This window comes from Aquila chrysaetos, chromosome 10 (genome assembly GCF_900496995.4).
Source record: "Aquila chrysaetos chrysaetos chromosome 10, bAquChr1.4, whole genome shotgun sequence".
Lineage (NCBI taxonomy): Eukaryota > Metazoa > Chordata > Aves > Accipitriformes > Accipitridae > Aquila > Aquila chrysaetos.
Genome location: NC_044013.1, coordinates 35,950,116 through 35,956,115, shown reverse-complemented (window position 1 = coordinate 35,956,115; position 6,000 = coordinate 35,950,116). Strand labels below are relative to the sequence as shown.

The window sequence follows — 6,000 nt, the reverse complement described above, 5'->3', positions numbered from 1 at the left end:
CATAAGGGACTGTGTAAAACTCTGTGGATCATTAGGGTAAAAATCATATCAACAATCATATCAAATATTTTTGCAGGCAGTGAGGACTATGAGGTCTGCAACCCCGTAAATAGTAAATGGGGTCTGTAAGGAGAACTGGACACTGAGGTTCACCTTTCATGCTCAAAGAGCATCGAGCATCTTTGCAGCCACCTCACACAAAATAGTTGAAGGAATTTGTGCGGCAGGGTCTGATGGGCTCAGCTGCTCATCAGACCCAGGGTTCGTGTTGTACGTGGTGCCTCGGTAACCCCTTCCAGGCTGTTGGACCATCATGGCATACAGCTGTGGCTTGGACAAGTGGGGGAGAGGTATGAGAAGAAGATGACTGAGGTCCAGCAAAGCGCTCGTATTGCTGAGATGAGACACCTTAGCCATCTACCATGCCTCGCAGAGCCTTCCATGTACCATGATGCAAGATGTCCTACCAGATCAGCTCATCAATCCCTGCTCAAAAATACATAACAAAATATAATAATAATAAGAAAATAAATCCAATGCACTTCTAGATTCTTCCCACAGCTTAGCCACCACCTGGCTGGTTTATCCCAATCGTACAGCCCTTCCCTTCTCCTGGTAACTACACCCAGTGCACCTCTGCTCTTCCACAACCCTGTAGACACCCTGCAGCCCTTATCTCTAACACCCTTCTCACCCCGTGGCATCGTCCAAAGCCCTCGCCCAGGTTCCCTCATCAGCCAGGACTCCTTGCTCCTTACTTGCAGCACCTCTTCATCTTCCAGCCATGCCATGTAGCTCTGCCAGGCTTGATATAATCTGTTCTCCACCATCCTTGATTCTCCCTGAAAACTTTTCCTATTTAGGATCAGGGAATATTTAATGCTTGTCCACCCATGCGACCACAGGAAGCAGAATCTGCTCCCAGCACAGCTTTATAAAGTGTACCTATCTATTTTTCAGGCTTGGGTGTATTGAGGTAGAAAGGAAAAAAACCTTCGCATCGCTCTTTGGTTCCTAATTACAGCCGGAGGAGACAGGAATTCTAAGCACCTGAGTTGTAAATGTGAAACTTATTGCTTAAACAGACACATTACAAGCAGGCTATCAATCACATTTGGCAATTATTAGTACTTTGTGAGTATTTTGAACTTAAGCATGTGACAGCCTCATCCATCCTGGCACAGAGAAATCCATGGGTATTTGCATATGAGCCTGAACTGCAGGGAGATACAGCTCCGAAGGATTTTTACCGCAGCTGCAATGGTTATGTGCTTGGTGCTATACATTTTCTGTAAGCAGAAAACCGACCCTATATCAGCTCTGTAAAGATGAGTCCCCTGTATTTAACCCAGGAAGCAGAGTTTTATAATATCCCTCCATGCCTATGGTGTAAGCTGGTTCTATATGGTATTTTTGCTATCATTATTGCTTTCAAGCATAAGGTACTTTATTTTTATAAGCCTTTCGGAGCACCTCTGGAGGAGGTGTATCACAGCACATCGAGGGTGAATCAGTTTGGCTGGGTGTAAAGTCTGGGGAAGTTTAAAGTCATTTGATAAGGACTGGCGAATGCTTCCTGATTTTGAAATGTCTTGGTGGTGGTTTTGACATCAGCTGCTGAAGCTCTGTCATGGTTTAACCCCAGCCAGTAACTAAGCACCACGCAGCCGCTCACTCACTTCCCCCCAACCCAGTGGCATGGGGGAGAGAATCAGGGAAAAAAAAAAAGCAAAACTCATGGGTTGAGATAAGAACAGTTTAATAGAACAGAAAGGAAGAAAATAATAACAGCAACAACAATAATAAAATTACAATAATAATAATAAAAGGAATGAAATATACAAAACAAGTGAAGTGCAATGCAATTGCTCACCACTCGCCGACTGATGCCCAGTTAGTTCGTGAGCGGCGATCCCCACCCAGGACAAGTCCCCCCAGTTTATATACTGGGCATGACGTCCCATGGTATGGAATACCCCTTTGGCCAGTTTGGGTCAGCTGTCCTGGCTGTGTCCCCTCCCAGCTTCTTGTGCCCCTCCAGCCTTCTTGCTGGCTGGGCACGAGAAGCTGAAAAATCCTTGACTTAGTACAAACACTACCTAGCAACAACTGAAAACAGCAGTGTGTTATCAACATTCTTCTCACACTGAACCCAAGACATAACACTGTACCAGCTACTAGGAAGAAAATTAACTCCATCCCAGCCGAAACCAGGACAAGCACCCATCAAGAGAAAAGCCCAGGTGGGGTCTGACCTACCTCTGACACAGTATTAAGAAGTAATTTGCCTACCTGCAAGGTGTTCCAGAATTAATATCATCTCTAAATCAACACATATGTCTTGCAAGGGGTCTGATCAAGATGAAGCAGGCAGCTGGAAGGAAGCAGTGCTCTATTGTTAGAGATATCTGCTGCACACATGTATTTTATTTAACAATCCTCATCCTGTGCTCAAATAACAACCATGGCAGTAATCTCCAGGGTTTTTTTACATTTACATTCATGTGAATGTAAATGAAACTGAAAATAACTCTCCTCGAGGCTGTGGCTGAGCAGCCGATCAATCCCTGGCCAAATCTGGCTCCGGGTGGTCACAGCCCCCCCAGGAGTCACACGCCACCTTCGACGGGATGAGTCAGTGTCTAGAAAGCAGCTCCCACAGACGACATCCAGAAGCATTAAGCTTCGTTAGAGACCGCACCTCTAACGAGACATAGATGTCACGGGCTCTGCTGAACCACAGGGATAGAGGTAACAACACCGGGAGTGTAAGTATGCCTAGTGTTTCTCTAAAAGGAGCAAATTCTGTATCCTGGACCCAAGATCCTGCAGAACCAGTGGCAGGAGAAGACCCCAGTGTCACCTGTCCTGGGGACACCCACGGCCCGTACTCCGCTCTGGAGGGGACGCATGCTGCTCCCTGCTCTGCTCTGCCTTGCTCCGCACAAAAGCCCCAGCGGAGGAGCGATGCAAGACAGAAGGAACCCAAAGCGGGAGCAGAGCGGGACCAGAGAGGGAGCAGAGCCATTCAGGGCATGGGGGAGAGCAGGGGCTGGGTATCGATCGCTGAGCATCAGCATCAACACCTCTCTCGTCAGGTATGAGCAAAAAAAAAAAAAAGATTTTGACAAAAGGCATCAAAATAAAAAGATCTTCAAAGCTGCAAAGCAAGGAAAGGCAAGGCCGTGTTAGCTCCTGCTCTCTCCTTCTAACCCTGCATCATCCCTGCAAAGCACGTGGTTCAGGTTGCCCCAGGATTTTCGGCAGAGAAATGACAACCTCCCTGCGCTTCTCCCCATTTTCAGACCTTTTAAAGCCAGAAATCTCTTTCTCCCTTTGTTGCTCTGCTCTTATGGTAAAAGTATATTCTAAAAGTCCTTTAATCCAGCAGGTTCCTCTCTTTTTCCATGGCTTTCCCAGCGGCAGGCAGGCAGCCGCCGGGCATCGCCTGCGCGGGCAGGCTTCTCCTCCAGCCCGGGTCCCGGGGGGCTGCCGTGGGTTTAAGGAGTTGAAGGGGGACACGGGGGTGACGGGCACCCGTGTGTCTCCCCGAGGGCCCTGGGCAACGGACCCCACGGCCGCCGGGATGGCGGGCGTCTGTCCCCTTGCCTGGACAAGGGGTGACGGTGTCCCCGCGGTGCCACCGAGCAAAGCTCTGTCCCCCTCGGGCGCGGGGAGGTGTGCGGGGGCACGCTGGGTGTGCAAGGGGCACGGGCGGCACGGCTCTGTCCCCAGCTCCTGGGGGAGGCAGGGGGTGCTCACAGGGGTGCACACGCAGCCCCTCGCCATCTCGCACGCGCTTCTGCTCTCACACACAAGCACACAGCCTCTCACGCACGCTCGCACGCTCATAAACAGTCCCACGCGTACAGTACCTCACGCACACGCACTGACACCTGGAAACACGGAGTATCACACATCCATAGTGTCATACGCCCGTGGGATCACACACGTGCTCACACTCACACCGGGTATCACTTGCGCAGGCAGTACCACGCTCACACGGTATCACACCCCCCCAGAGTATCACACTTACACGCAGAGTATCTCGCACACGTGGTAGCGCACGCTCACAGAGTATCACACACACAGCGTGATACGCGCATGTGCTCGCACTCGCACAGAGTATCACGCTCACCCACAGTATCGCTCACCCACAGTCTCACACTACGCACGTGCAGTAACACACACACGTGCACTCGCGCCGTATCACACTCACACCCACGCAGTATCTCACACAACCAGCATTAGACATGCACACGTCACACAATCCCAGCATCACACTCATGTACGCCCAGTATCACACTCACACCCAGTATCACACTCAACGCACGTGCAGCAACGCACACTCACACAGTACCACGCGCCCAGTATCTCACACACCCAGTATTACACACGCTCACGCTCACGTGCACGGTATCACACCCACCCCCGGCGTCACACTCATCCCCAGTATCGCACACCCAGTATCGCACACCCGGAGTATCTCCCACCCACGGTATCACACACACACACACTCACGCACCCAGTATCGCACACACGCACAGTATCACGCTCACAGTATCCCACACCCCCAGTATGACACACGCTCACACGCACACTATCACGCTCACACCCAGTATCACGCTCACACCCCCCCAGAATCACACCTCCCCCCCGTAAGGCTCTGTCACACACCCAGTACCACACTCACTCACGCTATCACTCCCACCCAGTACCACCCACACCCGCTCCCAGCATGCCCCCCCCCCCCCGTCACGCTCGCCCCCCGCCCCGCCCGTCACTCACGCTCTTCCCCCGCCCACTCCGGGCGCTGCCGGCCCCGCCCCCCGCACTACATCCCCCAGGCGGCCGCGCGGGCGCATGCGCGTTGCCTCCCGCCGCCGCGGGCCGGGAAGCGGCAGCCCCGCAGCAATCGCTGCCGCCGGGACTCGGGGTGAGGGGCGCGGCGGGGCCGGGTTGGGCAGCGGGTCGGGTCGGGTCGGGTCGGGTCGGGTGGGGGGGTCGGGCAGCGCCGGCAGCTCCCTCCGTCTGGAGCGGAGGGCCCGGGCCGTCCGTGAGGAACCTGCCCCGAGCGACCGGTACTACCGACGCGCGGCCGCCCCGGGCCCAGCACTGTCCCTGCCCGGGCCGCTTCACCGGGCCCCGGCCGCTCCTTCGCTGCCCGGGGCGTGGGGGGGGGGGGAGGGGAGGATCGGTGCCGCCCGGACAAACCCTGCGGAGCTCAGGGTGGGCCCGTGAGGGGGGTCTTACCCCCGGGGTAAGCGGGTGCTTGAAGCCGGGGGGTGCCGTGTCGAAGCCCGCAGGCGTCCGGCTGCCTCGGCTCCGGTGGGTCTGTCGGTGCTGCTGAGAGCTGCCGGGGTCGGCTTGAACTCTCCGGTGGCCCTGCGACCGCGGCGGAGCGGCCAGGCTGGCCCTGGCTCACCAGCTCCCCTCGGCAGGACTTGGCTTTGCCCTTCCCGGCAATCCGGCCCGGCCGTCCGGCTAAAAGCAGGCCACCTGCCTGAAGAAGAGCCCTCCTGGTGCTAGCTGAAGCTTTCGGGAAGCTGGAGGAGCCCTCCAGATCTTGCCAGGTTTGCACCCCCACAAGTAAACGGCCTCCCCACAAATAAATAATTTGCCTCGGTGCCCAGAAGGACCCTGGAGGGAGCGAGTGGGAGGCCGGGTTTGGTGTGATCCTGTGTTCAGGGGTACCTGCCCTCTTCTCCCTGTCTCGGCTGTCCTGTTCATTCATGCCTGAAATAAGCCCTCTGCCTAGCTGATAAGCAAACGCTTTGTTCCGCTTCAGTTGCAGTCTTTATTTTCTCCTCCAAAGGGAACTCTCTTGAAGCTTGTTTTGAATGGAAGGAGTCCAGGTTTGGAGCGGTCGGGTTTTATTTCTTCTGCCCTTTTGGTTGTCAACCCAGCCACCTTGTGCTGCGAGGATCAGTAAAGGCTGGAAGAAGGCAGGACTGTGTCGAGGGCAGATTGATCTGCGTGGTTGGAGTTATTACTGCGATC

The 6,000-nt window shown here is 54.5% G+C and overlaps 1 protein-coding gene across 2 annotated transcripts in view; it reads left to right on the top strand.

Annotated features, from left to right (window-relative positions):
- Positions 1 to 4,847: 4,847 nt before the first annotated feature.
- The window catches only part of DTX2 (deltex E3 ubiquitin ligase 2), a 41,481-nt gene continuing 40,328 nt past the window's right edge, over positions 4,848 to 6,000 (top strand). Inside the window, exon 1 of one of the 2 annotated variants that reach the window (XM_030028493.2) lies at positions 4,848 to 4,936. The gene's annotated coding sequence lies outside the window, so the exon portion shown is untranslated. Of the gene's footprint in view, positions 4,937 to 5,215; positions 5,574 to 6,000 lie in introns of those variants that run through there. The other variant, XM_030028494.2, reaches the window with a different exon arrangement.